This window comes from Piliocolobus tephrosceles, unplaced genomic scaffold, assembly GCF_002776525.5.
Source record: "Piliocolobus tephrosceles isolate RC106 unplaced genomic scaffold, ASM277652v3 unscaffolded_76, whole genome shotgun sequence".
NCBI classification, from domain to species: Eukaryota; Metazoa; Chordata; class Mammalia; order Primates; family Cercopithecidae; genus Piliocolobus; species Piliocolobus tephrosceles.
In genome coordinates, this window is record NW_022334940.1 from 444,849 (window position 1) to 464,607 (window position 19,759).

Below are 19,759 nucleotides of genomic sequence, written 5' to 3' on the forward strand. Positions count from 1 at the left end.
TTCCTGACCTCAATTGATCCGCCTGCCTCAGCCTCCCAAAGTGCTGGGATTACAGGCATGAGCCACCACACCTGGCCCAAAAGTCAGCTTAATTAATTGCAGATATTCAAGCTCCAACAGCTGGAAGTCCTTGGAAAAAAGAGAGAAGGTGCCACAATAGGCTTTTTGGGAAAAACGTCTGTTTTCCTCATGAAACCCCAGGAATTGGAAGTAGATAGATCCCTCTCAGAGTCTAAGGCTCTGTTCCATTTTTGCATTGCATTATCTGATGGTTTTTACTTTCCAGGGTATCAGAAATTACTTCACATTATGAGACAATTTAGATATGTAACAAGTAGGTAGGAAATATATATTTAGGGATGGTTAATGGCAGCTATGGGGGATACTCAGCTTTTTGCACATTTGAATCAGAGAAATGTGCTCTTGGCCACCTAGAAGGCATGGAAATGTCCCTTCCCCACAATGAGAAGTAAGATGCCAATGGGAGATGGGCCAATTCTCTCTTTTTGGGATCCAGGTTCTAGTATAAAAATAGCAGTCTTAATTTGTGGGGAGGGGGGGGGAAATCTGTTTTGCCTTTCAGCTGTGCCTACTTATTAGGCTGTAGAAACTGCTTGGTTTTTGCTTTCCTGGCCCTGTTTCTCCTAGGGATCCATCTTGAAGCCAGGGTGGTAATCCAATTAAGAAACTGATGAATGAAAAATCTTACAGGTACTTGATCTTCTTCCATCTGTGTATTTCTACCTGTTGTGTGTGTAATATGAAGGAGCTTTGATTAATTGGTTTAAAAATAATAAGAGCTCAAATCAAATATTTTATCAGAAAAATAGAAACCATGGTGTACTGTAGTTTACATCACTTTAGTAATCGTTGGGAAATAAAAACAGTTTTACATGGTAGGTATGTAAAAAAAGTAAAATGTGTTTTTGGTAAAAGATTACAAGAAGTCATGGGAATGTGGATTACTTTTGGCCTAAATTAAAGGATTAAAGGATTGTTTTAAATTAGATAAAATGGAGCCGAAGGATTAACCAAGTTGTGAAAGGTTTGTAAAAATTTACATCTTGTAAAAGAAATTCTGTGTGTTAACATATTGTCTAAAGTTAAAGGCGTATTCAGTTTTTTTATAAATTGAACACTGGAATAAAAGTACAACTGGTTTTCCTTAGAGCACTAATCTGCTCTTTCACAAAATTTGTAAAGTGTTATAAAAGGGTTATAGGAATCTTGCTGTATGGTCAAACTGATTAAGACTAGATAGATTTGTCTATAAGGTTTTATTAAGAATTAGGTTTGACATCAATAGTGCACTAATGCAACGGTGAAATTTAGCTTTCTTTCATGAACAAGATTTTCATGTAATATTTTAAAAATGAAAGATTTTGTCTGCCCTTTTGAATAAACTGGAGCAAAAGGAAAGGAAAAAAAGATTGTTTGGAAAGTGAAGTCTTCCCTCTATTCGTGAGTAAAGGTTTTTGCCTTTTTAAAATTTTTGAGTTATCATTTTGGTTAATGAGTGACTTATGATAACTTGGGATTTGATATTTGACAAACCTTTAAAAAATCAAATTATAAATTATGTATTTTTCTTACCTAAATATCTTTTAGATATTAGGTCCTCTAAAGTACAAAAATGACATTTGGCTTATTTGGTATAAAAATCATACAGGAAGAAATGTCAGAAAGCATTGTCAGGCTGGGTGCAATGACTCACACCTGAAATCCCAGCACTTTGGGAAGTCAAGGAGGGTGGATCACCTGATATCAGGAGTTAGAGACCAGCCTGGACAACATGGTGAAACCCTGTCTCTACTAAAAATACAAAAAAGTTAGCCAGATGTGGTGGCATGCACCTGTAATCTCAGCTACTCAGGGGGCTGAGGCAGGAGAATAACTTGAACTCAGGAAGCGGAGGTTGCAGTGAGCAGAGATTGCAGCATTGCACTCCAGTCTGGGCAAAAAGAGTGATACTCGATCTCAAATAAAAAAAAGGAAAGAAAGAAAGCATTGTCAAATATGAAATGGTGTTTGATTTTCCTTGGGCTGTATTTGTATAAATATGTTATTGGTATGTGATTCAAAACAATGGAAAACTCCTATAATTCCAATATGACTTAGTGTATGTTATTAATAGTAATAATTGTTATGTAAAATCATTATATGCAACAGAAGTAACCAAAATCTGTCAATTGTAGCTTTAATAGTGGCTGTCCTAAGACTTCTTTGTCATCCACAGACAATTGTTGTCTTGTTTTAATCCTCTCTGAAAGGTGATTTACAATCATGTTTAGGACATTGATAGGTGCTCTTAAATGCAGGTTTCTGATAACTTTGGAAATTTTGGCAATAGAATAAAGAAAAAACTCTCAGGACTCTCATGGAGAGTTGAAATGTTCATGAATATCAAGCAGAAAGGGAGTTAACTGCATGGAGTGAACTAATATAAGAGTAAAGTAATTTTTTGACTTTGCCTGAAATATTACTGATTCTTTGTTTTGTTTTTCAGAGTCCTGAAAACTTTTATTTTGAGCTCTTTACAGCTTTTAGCAATCGAATAAAATATACTTCTGTAAACAAAATTTGGAGCACATTTGTTGCTATCTGTTTTCTCCAGAATTTGGAAACTATTTGTGAGCATTCTTAACTTATGGCAATATAATTTGCATAAGTGCAAAAGAATGTTTTCTTCTACAACAGGACACTGTTGGAGAAATTAGTTATTTTGCCAAGGCTTTGACTGGAATGACATGCTTTCCTTTAAGGAATCAAACTTGACTTACAGAGCCAATAAAAGCCCACTGGGAAAACTGGCTTTATGCCTTGTCTACACAGTCCCTATACAGGGTTCCTAATCAGTGATAAGTAAATAATGTCACTTTTTCACAGGCTAATGAGCCCCAAGTTATCCCATGATATCAAAAGAGAAATTTATGCAACTTATATTTGAGGGTATAGACTCATGGCTGGCTCAGCTTTAAAAATTCTTATCTGAGATTCATTTTATGGAACAAAGTTTCATCAAATCCAATTTTAAAAACCTATGTAAAAATAATTATTCTTGCTGCACTTCATACAAATAATCAGGCCAAGTATAATAAAGCAACTTGGTCATACCATGATTTGTCTTTAGTAAAATGGCAGACTGGGGAGAGTAAAAAATTATACTTTAAGAACTATGGTACATCTGTTATTAAATTCTAGATTTATCTGTTGAAATTTTTTTGAAGAAGTTGAATCTTTGAGTAAACCAATAACAAGTTCTAAAACTGAGGCAATAATAAATAGCTTACTAACCAAAAAAACCCAGGACCAGATGTTTTCACTGCCAAATTCTACCAGAGGTACAAAGAGTAACTGGTGCCATTTCTTCCGAAACTATTCCAAACAATTGACAAAGAGGGACTCCTCCCTAACTCATTTAGTGAGGCCAGCATCATCCTGATACCAAAACCTGATGCTGGTGGCAGTGCAGCATGAGAGGGGGTGGGGATGGGGTTTATCCATGGGCCAGGGGTTAGAGGATTCCCTGGGCAGCACACTGCCTGGCTCCATTCTCTTCATCTTAAATGTATTGGGAGGCTTTGATACACAGAGAAAGAGGAGACCCATCTCAATAAAGGGTGTGAATAGGGGATGAAATCAAGAACCAATCTTTGGAGGAGGGCTGCTTGTATCTATCTAACTCTGAGAACAGATTGGAGCAGCATGGGATTGGAGGAGAGGAGGGAGCCTCTTAAGGGAAAGGCCCCAAGAGGCTGGGCCCCTGCTCCCTCCCTTCCCCACAAGACCCCTTCAGCATCTTCTACCCAGGCCGTGTCAGTATCCTGTCCTTCCCTCTGTGTCTAGAAAATCAAAGTTCTCCAGGAGATGTAGCCACTATAGGTGGCTGAAAAAAATGACTATTTTCAGTCCAAGGAGCAATTTTGGGTCTGCTTTCAGGCAATGAAGTGGTTAAGTGAGAATGAGAGAAGCGGACCCAGTAAATTAGCATAGGGGAGGAGAAGACTCTTTTTTTGTGGCCAGCTGCAGAGAGCCTGTGGCCATAGCTCCCTGGCCAGTGTCAGGTCCTGTTGCATAGTAACCACTGGGGCACAAATATTCCATCTGGGCAGGTACTGGGAGTGAGACCTGAGGTGTGACTCCCCAGTAGCCTCACAGCTGCCTTAATGTCCTGCAGCTACAACCATTTCTGCCAGCTGCTGCCCCCATCCCAGCAGGCCAGCAGCTCATTCAGCACCTGTAGTGTCTGAGGCTCCACCAGAATGTGATTCAGGATATCAGCCCTGTACCATCCTTGACCTAGAGAGTGAGCCCCAGGGGACAACCTCGATGCAGGTATCAACTTAGCTCCATGGTGTCTCTGTTACCAAAGACCAAGTGCTCCCGCTGGTTGGGATCAGATTCTAGGAGCTCTGCAGGTGAGGTGGGTGACATGAGGCAGGCACCCCAATATTTGATGCTCTGGGGCTTAACACCTGCACAATAGGTACATGGCACTCCCACTTTGCAGACACCCTGGTGAAGGTCAAAGCAGCCCTGAGAGGGGAAGAATCTGACCCAGAGCCCAGAGTTCCACCAGACAATTCTCAAACCAGGCTCTAAAAACCTCTTCCTCAAAATGGCTAGGGGTCAATATTTGCAGCTTTGCCAACCGTCGATTGCAATGACTCAAATCTGCAGCTGCAGCATGACAGTAGCCTCCCGCAGACAACCTGTGAATGAAGGCATGAGGTTGCAATCTCGTAGAACTTTCCTTCCAGGCACTGGAAACTCCAATTTCAAAACATCAAGTATGAGTCTTCTTTTGGTTTGTTTGGCCATTTGGAAATGTAAAATTCATCCTTGGCTCATGGGAGACAGAAGAGCAGGTGGGGACAGGCTGCACTTTGATGACCTCTGGCAGAAATGAAGCTCAGAGGAGGAGATGATAGGAGGGGGTGAGCCCAACCCCCTCACAGCTGAGATTTACCCCAGGAGGGGTCCCTGTCAGCACCACCCTACTAATCCCTCATCTTGGCTTCAAGAGCAGTTCAGGTGAAGAGCAGGGAAACAGAAAAGACCTCAGCAACAAAAAGGAAGGAGACTCAGGATTGGGCAGCCATGTGGATGGGTGGCTTTCAACAGTGCATGCTACAGCAGCCATTGTCTTTTATTTTTTATTTATTTTTTACTTTTTGAGATAGAGTCTTGCTCTGTCGCCCAGGCTGGAGTGCAGTGGTGTGATCTCCTCTCACTGCAATCTCCACCTGCCGAGCTCAAGCAATTATCCTGCCTCAGCCTCTTGAGTAGCTGGGATTACAGGGGTGCACCAAAACACCTGGCTAATTTTGTAATTTTAGTAGAGACAGGGTTTCACCGTATTGGCCAGACTGGTCTCAAACTCCTGACCTCTTCCTCCACCTGTTTGGCCTCCCAAAGTGCTGGGTTTACAGGCATGAGTCACTGCACCTGGCCTAATTTTTATATTTTTAGTAGAGATGAGGTTTCGTCATGTTGGCCAGGCTGGTCTCGAACTCCTGACCTCAGGTGATCCACTCGCCTTGGCCTCCCAAGTGCTAGGATTACAGGTGTGAGCCACTGCACCTGGCCAGCAGCAGTCATTTACACCAAGTTGAGCAAGGCATGATCAACCCCAGAAGGACCATGGTGGGGGCTCTGTGGGGTAGAGGACATTCTGTATTCTGCACTTATGTGGAAGCTCCACATAGCAGTCATTACAGGAAACACACTGGGTAAAAGGCAATATACAAGTAGGACACCAGGACTGGCCAGTTGGGTCTCACTGGTCAGTGGGGTGAAGAGGTCCAGGTGTGCCCACAGGGTGTGGCTGCTGGTTGGCTTCTGTCTGCAGGAAGCCTGGGACCCCTGTCTAACAGAGGAGGACCCAGGCTTGGGCGAGGAAGCCATCAGAGTCACCAGGTGAGTGGGTCAGAGCTCGAAACAGAGCAGGCAGGGAGCCCTGGCCTCTCCCCGTGAGGGCTGAGAAGCTGGGGTGGGAACACAACCCATGGACAGATGCACACAAGTGATCTCTGGGCCCCTCCCCCTGACCAGTGACTGCCCAGTTGCTAAGGAGCCACTGAGGCCTGAGACCCAGGGACACACCACCTGATCATCACCCCCAGGCCTTTCTGCCAAGACCCGATAATGCCCAGTGCAGGCAGGTGTTCTGGGATTGGGGTCTGGGGCAGGGGTGCATGTTCATATCTTGCAGGCGCTCTGACCTAGACCTGCCTGAGCTGACTGCACCATCACTTGTTTTTCTGCCTATGTATGGCCTAGATTCAAAGGTCTAGCTGTCCATTCTGGCCACACCACTCTCTGACTTCTCTGCCAGGCCCTATTGTGCCTGACCTACCTAAGCCAGCTCCACCTGCCCAGTTATCACCAGAATCCTGCCAGCCAGAAGGACCCACTTTTGACCCCTGAAATATCCACAGGAGCCTTTATTTATTTATTTATTTATTTATTTATTTATTCATTGAGATGGAGTCTCACTCTGTCGCCCGGGCTGGAGTGCAGTGGTGTGATCTCAGAGGAGCCTGTCTTTAGGAGGGACCACAGCTCAGGGCCAGCTTTCTGGAAGCCCCAGAGTCAGGGATACTCCTGAGTTCCAGCCTTCCAGTTCTGGCTGTCATGTCTTTTGGGAACCATTCAGCACTGGGAGCTGCCTGAGGCTCCCACATGGCAGAGAACATGCTGGTCGTGACAGCCTCAGCCCAAGACCCTGGGCCAAGAGCAACAGCCAGTTGGTTCTAGTGTCTGGATAGTGACAATAGGTGAAACCATCTGCAGAAATACTGCTTCAGTCTGGTGCAGTGACAGACTAGGGGGACCATAGAGCAGCTACCAGGTCTGTCCTGCCCAGTGTCTCCATCGTTGTGGCCTGGCAAAAGAACCCTGTGCTCAGCCAAAAGCTGAGACCTGACCTGCCCATCCTGCCCACGAGGGACTCTGAGTTCAGGCAGAGGCAGGCAGGCAGCAGGGTTGTCAACTTCTGTGATGCTATCCCAGGGCTCACAAGAGCCTGAGGAGACTCAAAAGGAGCTGAGCTGGGGGCATCAGCAAGGAGCCTGCTGAGTGAAGGGCAGTGTGGGCCAGGGCATGAGTCAGCACTAAGAGCACATGGCCTGGCTCCCACTGGAGAGGAGGCAGCAGGGGAGAGTCCTGCAGAGCCCTCACATGCTCCACTCAGCTTCCAGGTACATGGAGTGCCCATAAGCCTCCCAGGAGACCTAGGAATGGTTCTTTCTTGGTCAAGAAAAGAGGCAACCCCACCCATACCTACACAGGCCCTGATGCCCACACATATCAGAGAACAAAACTTTTGTGCCCAGGATGGCGCACATCTGTGGATCCCAGAACACTTGCTCCTCCTTGTGCCCCCACCCCCACCCCACAGGGTGCTGACCACAACCAAAGTGCCCCATGGAAAAAATAGCCCATGGATGGAGCCCAGATGTCCCGAATGGGCCATGATGGGTCTAAAGTGGTATTTCCCAATCACAGAGTCTCTAACTTTGCCACCCACTGGCCCTGTGCTTCAGCTTCTCTTGGTGGCCCAGGATAACAGTCTGAAGGCTGGAGGACCCACAGAGGCCACCACCTCCAGTTAAATGGCTACATTGTGAAAGTGGGGGGCAAGAGACATTCTCTGCCTTGGGTCTCTTGCCTTGGGACTGGTGACCATCAGGCCATGGCCAGGCCTGCTGGAGAGCGCTGTGTTCCCTGTACTCTGTGTGGGGAATGGTGCTCACAGTTCGGGGTCACTACTGTTGACTCCCCCAAAATACAGGGGCAATTGTGCTCCATTATATAAGCCTTGGGTCAATCCCAGAGAACAAGCATCAAATTCACTCCAGTCTGAAGGTGGCCACCCCAAGGCATTTGGGTTTTAGGGTGAGGTAAGGGTCTGGAGTCAGCATCAAAGTGTTCTGGTTTGGGAAACGCATGAAGTTCTCTGCAACTCTTTGAGGTACAGGATGTGGTGCCAGGTCTGTGCTTTTAAAAAGCCTGAAGTCAGGGGTGCCTGGAAGGAACACTGAAGCCAAGGGGTTTCACCTTTCCTACCTCCCCACCGGAGACATTCCACAAAGTCTCATGACAAACTCAGAATAGGCAAAAAAAAAAAAAAAAAAAAAAAAAAAAAAAAAAAAAAAGGAGGCCGGTGTGCAGGAAAGTGGATGGGAGGGAGGGGGTAATAAGAGATTACAGGGGATCATCTGGCCCAATCCTGAAACACCCCTGCCATATCATGCCCTATCAGTCCTCTCAGACAGCTGAGGAATCTGAGGTCTGGAGGAGGCGCCTAGAACCTGGACAGGCAGCTGGTAGCCTGGAGCCCTGGAGGTCCAGGCAGACACCGCCCCAACCCCCAGCCAGAGGCCGCCGGACCCCCAGCTTATTCACTTAGAAATCACGCAGGTTGGCTGGGCCACTGCCCCTCCCCAGACCCACCCCTACCACTTGTCAGGCGACAGCCTTCCTGCGAAGCTGCCAGGCTAGGAATGAGGATGCCTCGGTCCCCCTAGGAATTGGCTGTCCCCAGGGGGCAGGTGCCCGGCAGCCACCCAGAAGGCCACTGCTCTCTGCTTACCGTGTGGAGCCTGGGGCCCGTGTAAGGAGCAGACGGCATGCGGAGCGCTTAGCCCGGCTGGGCTGGGCGCTCCACCTCGGGGATGTGGTCCTCATGCAGGTTGGGGTCGGCGCAGCCTTACCCCTGCTGGCCCCACAAACCTTTCTAGAAGACCCACTATGTCCCACCTGACCTTGACAGCCAGCAGCCCCACAGCCCTGGGACATCGGCCCGCTCCCCTCCTCTTTGCTTTCTGCATCCCTGTGGGAGAGACCTATCAGCCTGCCAGGTATGCAAGCAGGGTGGGGGCAATGATGACGCTAGAGGGTATCACCTTGTCATGCCGAGCACTGGAGAGCTGAACATGAGCTCATGCACTCACATTCACCCTCCGAAGTCCAGCCTCTCGCTTTGGCCCTGGGAATAGAGGGGACAGACGTCTCCTTGCCGGCTCCCTGCAGCGTCCTCGTGGTTGGGTGTCGGTTCTGCTGCTGCAGGTGCCACATCAAACGCTGCGCCCAGGTGGCTCCAGCCGCGATCTTCTGAAAGCGGGGGCAGCAAAACCAGGGACTGGCCCCACGGTGCCACTCACACCTGGTGACCACTTTCCACCCAGGTGCCCGTTCGGCGTCCTCGAAGCCTCAATCCGCTGAACCTGGGCCTTGGTCTTGTGCCCGTTGAGTCTTTCTTCACCTGCCGCTCTCCAGGAGCTCCGAGGGGGTGTCTGCCACAGTGGCCGTAGCCAGGCAGAGTGCAATGGTGCAGGCCGAGGTGTCCAAGACGGGGAGGGGACCTTAGCGTCTTCAAATAGTGCCCTCGACTACCGGTGGGCGTGCTGCCCCCCAGGCCCGTCTATGGCAGCTGCAGAAGGAGGGTTATGAGAAGCATGCTGCTCATCATAACTCCAGTTCTGGGCCCCCTGGATGTGGGATAAAGGGGGATAGGCAGAGCTGGGACATGACTGTAACAGGAATGGGTCTGTCAAGGGCTGGCTGGGAGCTCCAGCCTCCTCTCTTCTTGGTAGGGGGCCTGAGGCCCATCTGCAGCCTCTTTGACTCCTTTTACTCTGCAGAACACCTAGACCCCAGCCTTCCCATGGGAATCATAAGATGCATGAGACTCAGGGTTCTTTCGGCCTCTTCCCAACCATGATCTTTGTATTTTCCCCATACATTTGGGGGACAGGAAGCCCTTGTTATGAACTCAAATTCCACCCACCTTATAGTTGGTTCTGGGATTTGTCATCTTGGTCAGAATCTGAGAGAGTGCCTCCCTGTCTAGAAGAAGCCATTGGGCATCTTATCTCACATTCTGTGGACATGACCTGCTATGATGTCTGTCTACTTTGAAGGAGTGTCTAACTCATTGAATAGAATTAAGGCCCAGAAATCTAAATGCTGAAGTCGTTGAATTATGCCAAGGTTCTAGAAAAGTAATCACACAAAGTTAAGTGCTCAGTATTTCTGTGTTAAATGAAAGAATCCCAACCAGAACCTTCTTGGATATCTGAGTGGGCCTGAGACCCCTTTTTCAGCACCCAGGGACCCTCTAATCTGTCTACACAAAGGATGATGACAGCCGGGCACGGTGGCTCATGTCTGCAATCCCAGCACTTTGGGAGGCTGAAGCGGGTGGATCACCTAAGGTTGGAAGTTCGAGACCAGCCTTACCAACATGGAGAAACCCCATCTCTACTAAAAATACAAAATTAACCGGGCATGGTGGCACATGCCTATAATCCCAGCTACCGGGGAGGCTGAGGCAGGAGAATCACTTGAATCCAGGAGGCAGAGATTGCGGTGAGCCGAGATTGCACCATTGTACTCCAGCCTGGGCAACAAGAGTGAAACTTTGTCCCAAAAAATAAATAAATAAATAAAAATAAAGGATTATGACTAGCTAGAAAAAAATCTCTCACAATTTCTTTAAAATGGAAAACAGATTATTAATTTGTCTTAATGAATAAAACAGATTTGCTTTCTATGTGCTCTTTTAAATACAATGTAAAAAATGTGGCAAAGCCTTTATTGTTCACACTTTACTCAACATCAGATAACTCATATTAGAGAAACACGATACATGTAATGGTTGTAGAAAGAGTTTGATCTAAAATATAAACCTTAGAAATAACCAGAATTCACAGGGAATTCTTCCATAGGGAAACTTTTCAGATGCAATAAATGTGAGGAAGTATTCAAAAATTAAGTCTAAATAAACCGGATAAAGTGCAAAGGCATGATAAAGTGCAAAGGCACTAAAATTTTCAAATTTTACATTAAACAAGAATATTTAATATAGAGCATAATCTAAAGTCAAAACAATTAGATAATTTATTTGTTTGTATGTTTCAAAGAAGCAAGGACTCTGGTATTTGGACAGGTATAATTATTATTTCAATGGATACTTATTTTGTATTGTCATTATTTGAGATTCTTTTTAGAAATAACTATTACTGATGTAATTCAACTCTCAAATCTGTTGGCACTATGCCTGCATTCCTAGTGTTTATATTAAAACATGTGGCCTATTGTTGCTGCACCAGAGCTGGAAGAGGCCATTCTATATGAATTTCTCCATGGAATCTTAGTGGCAAATGTAAAATTTAAAAATAAATATCAAAAAAAAACCCTGCCAGGCTCAGTGGCTTATGCCTGTAATCCCAGCACTTTGGGAGGCTGAGGTGGGTGGATCACCTGAAGTCAGGAGTTCGAGACCAGCCTGGCCAACATGGTGAAACCCTGTCTCTACTAAAAATACCAAAAAAACAATAGCCGGGTATAGTGGTGGGTGCCTGTAATCCTAGCCACTCAGGAGGCTGACGCAGGAAAATCACTTCAACCGGGGAGGCAGATGTTGCAGTGAGCAGAAATTGCACCACTGCACTCCAGCCTGGGCACCAAGAGTGAAACTGCATCTGAAAAACCAAAAAAAAAAAAAAAAAAAGAATTAAAGAGACATGCGACTTTTGGTTTACTTAAACTCTGCATGAGGTAGGTGTTCTGGGAATTATTCTTCTCTATTAAAGCAAGAGTGAAAAATTATGAATTTTTGAAATAAATAATTTTACAAATCATCTCTCCTTAAGGGATAAAAAAGCTGGCCAGTCTATCAAAATACCAGTGTATTATGGTAAAAGGTTTTAAAGTCTTAAATATTATTCAGGGTAATAAAATTGTTTTTAAAATTACAGATACCAGAGAAAAGTAATGATAACATCTCCATGAAAGGTTTTAAATGTATTTTAAATCAATGTTTCCTAAATAATTAACCTTAGTCTTTAAAAGTAGAGAAAGAAAGTGTCTAAGATAACTACATCAGAGAAAAAATAATGCTTATTCAGTGTTTGTGACTGTATTTTGACCAAGAAGAATATAGCAGAGTTTGCAATGCCTTACTTAGACTATGTGTGAACTTAGTTTTAATTAATAAATGAAATGGTTTTCAATGTTTTTTTTTTTTTTTTTTTTTTTTTTTTTTTTTTTTTTTTTTTTTTTTGAGACGGAGTCTTGCTCTGCCGCCCAGGCTGGAGTGCAGTGGCCGGATCTCAGCTCACTGCAACCTCCGCCTCCCGGGTTCACGCCATTCTCCTGCCTCAGCCTCCCGAGTAGCTGGGACTACAGGCGCCCGCCTCGTCGCCCGGCTAGTTTTTTTGTATTTTTTAGTAGAGACGGGGTTTCACCGTATTAGCCAGGATGGTCTCGATCTCCTGACCTCGTGATCCACCCGTCTCGGCCTCCCAAAGTGCTGGGATTACAGGCTTGAGCCACCGCGCCCGGCCGGTTTTCAATGTTTTAACACTGATGTGCAATACATAAAATGTTATCCTGCCACCAATGTTAAACTATTTTACTTTAATCAAGATTGGGGGCAACAGATGGTAATAATGGTAATAATATACTATTGGGTAATACAGTGAAATGACTTATTTAGTAATCATTTGTTCAGATAATTTAAACAATTTGGAGACTATTGTTGTCAAAAGCTCTATTTCACATTTTTTACGCTTTTGGTAACTATGGGAAGATTATGCCAGTTAGAATAAAGATTACACAGAAATGTAATTGGAAGTCATAGTTTCTGAATTTTACATCATTATTTATAAAAATTTACTGGATATTGGCCAGGCACGGGGGTTCACGCCTGTAATCCCAGCACTTTGGGAGACTGAGGCAGGTGGATCACAGGGTCAGGAGTTCAAGACCAGCCTGGCCAAGATGGTGAAACCTCCTCTCTACCAAAGATACAAAAAATTAGCTGGGCATGGTGGCATGCACCTGTAATCTCAGCTACCCAGGAGGCTGAGGCAGGAGAATCACTTGAACCTGGATGGCAGAGGTTGCGGTGAGCTGAGATTACACCACTGCACTCCAGTCTAGGCAACAGAGTGAGACTCCATCTCAAAATAAATAAATAAATAAAATTTACTGAATATTTTTCTTTGCACATTTCCTGTATATGTCCCCAACTGAACACATAAACATTTTTTTGTGTTTTGATTTATATTGAACGTAATATACAAATATATTAAGCTAAAAATAAATTATAAGTGTAAGGGAAATATAAAGGAAGAAATTGTGTGTGTGTGTATACTTCTTTAAATGGGAGAGGAAATAGTGGACCAAAAAAATAGTGTCAGAAAAGTTGACAATTTGCTAACAAATCAGGAACCTCACAAATGCTTAAAGCAAAATTAGTTTCTCTATTGTATGCTAAACTTTCTTTTCCCAAATCTCAAGTCTCCTGGGTCCAGAATCTTCCTTATATATATATATATTTTTTTTTGTTTAGTTGCCTATTATTCATATGAGAACAAATGTACAATTTTTTTGTTCCAAAGTTTATGAAATATTTTTATATTATCTGCTCAGGGATTTTAAAAGTGTTTTCATAAAATTTAATGTTGCTCAGAAGTTAATCTGAAGATTTAATTCTACAGTGAGTGAGCATATTACATTTTATTTCACTATTGCATTCCATTTTCTCACTTACTGATTGGAGAAAAAACTATTTAAGTTTAAGTTAAAATGTTCTTTAATTAATTGTTCCTTCTATTTATTTTAAGTGACATCATATAATATTTTAATTTTACTGAGCTGTTTTTTTTTCCAGTGGAAATTTAGAATGTTTTATAAATTATGGAGTTGTTTTAATGTTTATATAAGGTAAACAAACACAGAGGACAGTGCTGGGTATGTACCAGGTACTCAACATTTAAGAGAAAACTGTTTTTTTTTTTTTTTTTTTTTTGAGACAGACTCTTGCTCTGTCCCCCAGGCTGGAGTGTAGTGGCACGATCTCGGCTCACTACAAACTCTGCCTCCTGGGTTCAAGGGATTCTCCTGCCTCAGCCTTCTGAGTAGCTGGGACTACAGGCACATGCCACCATGCCGGACTAATTTTTCTATTTTTAGTAGATACGGGGTTTCACCATGTTAGCCAGGATGGTCTTGATCTCCTGACCTCGTGATCCACCCACCTCGGTCTCCCAAAGTGCTGGAATTACAGGCAAGAGCCACTGTGCCAGGTCAAGAAAACCATTTCTATTAGAGTAACATTACATCTTTCAGGTAAGAGACTGAAACATTTGGAGTGAAGAAATAGCATTGATTGTGCATGTGGAGAGAGGACACCTGCTCTTCAGCTGAACTGACTGAATTTAGAAAAGAAAATTCTGCTTGTTTTATTTTATAATTATCTCCAGTTCCTCACTCCCTCTTTATTTTTACCCCCAGCTACATATGTATCAAAGCCACTTTCTTGTCTATGTTATGGTTACAGCTTCCTCACTGCTCTCCTTACCCCATGGAATCTCACACAACACTTTTTTCAGTTCTGATGAATAGTTTGGAACTTTTACAATGCAATGATAAATTGTTTTTTAATGAAGAGTTCGAGGCCACTTATGGGTTTTAAATAGCACATTCTGATCACTGAATTGAGGTAACAGAAAAGTAATGCAATAGTCCAGAGGATAAGATCAGGCAGTCAGCACTGTGGCAGATGTGGAGACAGATTAAACATGATGATGGTGTCTTTCTTAGCAAGGTAGATGAAGCTTATTGAAAAAAATATATAGTAGATGCGTTTGAAATTTGGGGTGGAAATTGAAGTGAGCTCTCTGTAATCACTCTGAGGTCTTAGGATAGCTACAAGTGGTGTCATCACATGAACAAATGTGACAGAGATGAGCTGGGGATGTGGGAAATATATTAAGTTTATTTTTCTTTTCTTTCTTTTTTTAGACAGGGTCTCACTCTGTCATGCAGGCTGGAGTGCAGTGGTGCGATCTCGGCTCACTGCAACCTCCCCTTCCCGGGTTCAAGTGATTCTCCTGCCTCCGCCTCCTGAGTAGCTGGGATTACAGGTGTGCGCCACCACCACGCCTGACAAATTTTTGTATTTTTGGTAGACACAGGGTTTCACAGTGTTGGCCAGGCTGGTCTAGAACTCCTGACCTCAATTTATTTTTTTATTTTTATTTTTTGTTTTGTTTTTTGTTTTTTGAGATGGAGTCTCACTTTGTCGCCCAGGCTGGAGTGCAGTGGCACCATCTCAACTCACTGCAAGCTCCGCCTCCCGGGTTCATGCCATTCTCCTGTCTCAGCGTCCGAGTAGCTGGGACTACAGGCACGCACCACCACGCCTGGCTAATTTTTTGTATTTTTAGTAGAGACGGGGTTTCACCGTGTTAGCCAGGATGGTCTCGATCTCCTGACCTCGTGATCCACCCGCCTTGGCCTCCCAAAGTGCTGGGATTACAGGCATGAGCCACCGCGCCCGACTCTGACCTCAATTTATCCACCTGCCTCAGCCTCCCAAAGTGCTGGAATTACAGGCCTGGGCCGCCGTGCTCGGTCAAGTTTCTGATAATCAGAGAAGAGAGATTCTGTCCCCATCATTTCTAGGGATTATTGAGCAGTGATGCACACCAGACTGTTGTACATCCCCAAGCCTAGATCACTGGAAGTTGTAGAGATGAGGAGAAGTAGATGAAGCAACCTTTGTAGGCATAGCTTTAAAATATCAGGTAGCCACACCAGATCTTAATAATTATGATGTCTTTGGGAGACTGCAAGGTGTGCATGCTGTGGCTACACACAATCTGTGTCCCAGATGGTGAACATGAAGTATAACCCCAACTTAGGTTGATCCACTGTAGGAGGCAGGAACCTCCCTCCTGTCCACTCCGCTGATTGATCAGCCTCATCATGTGGTCCTGGCTCTGTGGGAGGAACCAGAAAATTTGGGGGAAAGATTTCCAGATAGACGCTGTGGGTGTTTCAACCTCAAGCACTGCACACAGCTTTTAGGCTAGAAGTTCTCAGGCTCTTTTACAGCCCATGTTCTGCTCCTGTGCAGCCTGTCTAGAGAGGAAAGTTGAGGATCAACTGTGGGAATAGATACAATAAAATTAGGTAACAGGTCACGCCTACACATTCAACACTGGTGCAATTGACATATAGTAATGCATCTAATTCTGCAGCTAGTAATTTGTGTTTGGTGATATCAAGACAATAATGTCATATAGTCCTAGCACATGTTATGTGTATTTCATTTTATGTACAACATAAATAGGTAGCACCAGGGCAGATGAAATACCCAATGACCTAATGAAGTAGCAACTTGTTTTTATCTCCTCTCTCTGATGTTGTCTATGCTTAGTAACTGTGCTCATGCTTACTCCTTCTGGACTCCAAGTTGGCTGTCCCATGTCCAGGCATTAACCACATTCCAAACAGCAACAAGAACAAAATGTGAAGATGATAGGACACAGGGAATTACATGGAAAACCACCACCTTTTAATTCAGAGAAGGGCAGCCTCCCCAGGCATTTCTCTCTAAATCTCATTGACAGGAACTGTATCATAAGGCCTCCCTAGGTGGAAGCATTTCTCTGAAACACAGGAAGACAGGAGAGCATGACTGGGAATGGCTGTTGTTACTTGTGCCCTTTCATGAGATCTGACAAAAAGACCATCACCTGGTACACTGGAAGAGTATGTCATAAAGAAAACCCCACAGATTTAGAAAACACTAATCCTAGGTACTGTATATTAAAACGGTGAATGCAAATAGAGTGTATATCCTTTTTCCTTTTTTAAAAATGCTTTTAGTGTTTTGTAGAGATGGGATCTCACTATGTTTCCCAGGTTGCTCTCAAGCTCCTGGGCTCCAGTGATCCTTCTACCTCAGCCTTTCAAAATCCTGGGATTACAGGCATGAGCCACTATGCCTAGTAGAGGGCTTATTCTTTAGAGGTGTGCTTGAAAAGCTGTTTAATTGTTTGATTGTTATTTATAGCTTTATAATAAAACTTATCAAGCACAATAGAATAAAAATATTATCAAATATAACATCTGCTACTCATTTGCCATATGAGTTTTCTATTGTATTTGATAAAATAGTGAATAAATTATCATTTGTTTTCCATTAGAAAGTTGTGATACTTAATAAGTGCAAGAGGTTAATCTGGGAGGTAATCCCAGGAAGTGCAAAGAGGACAGGGAGAGAAGTCAGACAGAAAACAGTGAAAGTCAGCCGGGCGCGGTGGCTCACGCCTGTAATCCCAGCACTTTGGGAGGCCGAGGCAGGTGGATCACGAGGTCAGGAGATCGAGACCATCCTGATTAACACGGTGAAACCCCGTCTCTACTAAACAAAATACAAAAAAATTAGCCGGGCCTGGTGGTGGGCGTCTGTAGTCCCAGCTACTAGGGAGGCTGAGGCAGGAGAATAGCGTGAACCCGGGAAGTGACAGACTTCCCCTACGACGTGCCTGGAAACTGTATGGCGGCCCAACCTGATCCCCCTCCTGGGGACAGGGCCCTCCTGGGGAGCCAGGCTCACAGGTTGTTCTGTGGGACTCAACGTGGGGCAGCGTCCTGGCCAGGATGAGGAGGACCATCACCGCGGGGTCTGCGGGAGGCACATGCAGGCCAAGCTCTGGTCCAACCAGCTCCCCGATCCGCTGCAGCCAGAGTCTCTCAGCCTTAGCCCCGACCTGAAGTCCGACCGCCATCCCTGGGGCTCCCCTGCCAGGCTGGCAACCCCCGTTTGCAGGCCTTCCCTATCCCCTCCATCTGCTCCCGACCGAGCGACAGCCACCTTGTCCTGGTGACCTGGTTGAGGTTGGGGGTAAGCTGCCCTTGGACCCCCGCCCCATAGCCTCAGCGCCGCATCTGTGCCGCCCTGCGCCCTCTGCTGGCCGTTATCGGAAGTTCGGCCTGGCGTGAGTAGTGCGTTTCCCTGGGACCCAGGACAGCACTGCTGGAAACCCGGGCGACCAGAGATCTGGTAACTGGCGGAGGGGTCCCCCACTGTCCACTGACAGCGGCAGTAGTAGTTACGAACTATGTGGACTTAAGAGAGCCTCAGCCCATGTCAGCACCGGAAGCCAAAACCGAGTCAAGGGCTCGGTGTGGGGACCAGCCGGGGGCAAGCCTGGGAAGCCTGGATAGCAAGGGCTGCAGGAAGGAAACCATTCCGGGACTGCCTGGGTCTGCTGGGGGTCTCTAGTTAGAGAGGTTGGGTGCGATAGAGCGCTCGTCCCGAAGGGCTGAGTGCCAGGCAATATGGTGTGGTCCAGAGGCCCCCCCCCGTCTTGCTAGCTCACGGTGCGGGACTCAAACAGCTGCTTAATGAGCGTGGACTTCTGCTCCACCTGCATGATGCGCTCTCTCTTCTCGGTCACCTCCTGGGTGAGGAGTCGGTTCTGCTCCATCAGCGTGAGGATGGTCTGCTGCTGCCAGCCTGGGGACGAGGTGGACGTCAGGGCAGAGTAGGGGGGGGCCGGAGGAGGACGTGGGCAGGGCCCTGCTGGCACAAGCCACAGCCAGCAGGTCTCCCAGGCACCCGGCCACCTCCTGTACCTTGGACAGTAGCCGCCCCAGTGGTCTGGGGCTCCCCATGGCTCTAAAGTCGGCGCTGGCTCTGCTCTGGCCCAGGCGGCACTGGCGCTCCTGCACTCGTTGCAGCTGCTGTTACCAATCGTAGCCCCGCGCCATCATCTCCAAACCCTGCAGCAGCACCTCCTTCTCCTGCTCCAGCTCCTTCATGTGCTTCAGCAGTCCACGCCGCTGATGATGGTGTGCCTCCGACGTTCCCCTCGGGCACTGGGGGCCCGCTGGGCATCCCCCGAGTCCGCCTCCAGGGTCCTGCAGGCCGATGCACCTGCGTCCGCGCTGGGGCTCCGTTCCAGTGCCGCGCTTTGGGAGCGCTCTGGGACCGCTCTGGTTCCGTGGGGCAGGGCGTAGCCTCGGCAGGGGCGCATAGCTGCTCCGGGCTTCGGGCCGCGCCTCAGGGACCGGCCAGAGAAGCACGCACGCCCAGGGGCAGGGGCTTCCTCTCCAGGACCGTCCGCTGCTCGTCGGCCGGCGCGAACATCAGGCGCTGCGGCGGCTGCGGTGGCTGGTCCCCGGGCCGGACCGGGGCGTGCGTGGGGTCCCGGGGGCCGCCGTCGGCGCTCAGCAGCGCGGTGCGCAGGCGGGCCATGAAGCGCTCGAAGGTCAGGTAGCCGCTGTCCGGGACCACCTCGCGCAGGCCCTCAGGCCTCTCGCGCGTCGGCGCCCTGTCAGCGGGACTGGATCTAGCGTAGATGCCAGCAGCCACGCCGCTGGTGGTCCAGGATGTGGAACAGCGTGCTCAGGCTCCGCAGGAAGGCTCCCGGCAGCCCCTCTGTGCTGCCCGCCGGCGCGGCGGGAGGCATGCGGCTCCGCTGGGCAGTCCCGGCCCAAGGCACCGGCGCCTGGGCTGGGTCCACGCGTCCACCTGCGTGGGCCCCTGCGCGGCCCCACGGCGGGGCCAGTCAGGCGCGCTCCCAAGCTTTTTAATATATTTCACATTAAGAAGATTTTAGTAGATGACCGTAATAAAATTATGTTTAATCCTATTATACTCATTGCTAATACGGAGATATTTTTTTACTACCACAAACTATCTGAAAAGAACACCTTCTGCTATGTATCTGCTATATAATTTTTTTTTATTATACTTTAAGTTCTAGGGTACATGTGCATAACGTGCAGGTTTGTTACATATGTATACATGTGCCATGTTGGTGTGCTGCACCCATCAACTCGTCAGCACCCATCAATTCATCATTTATATCAGGTATAACTCCCCAATGCAATCCCTCCCCCCTCCCCCCTCCCCATGATAGGCCCCAGTGTGTGATGTTCCCCTTCC

At 46.6% G+C, this 19,759-nt stretch overlaps 1 pseudogene; it reads right to left on the reverse strand.

Moving 5' to 3' along the window:
* Nucleotides 1-17,918: 17,918 nt before the first annotated feature.
* Nucleotides 17,919-19,759, reverse strand: part of LOC111530446 — an 8,502-nt pseudogene continuing 6,661 nt past the window's right edge.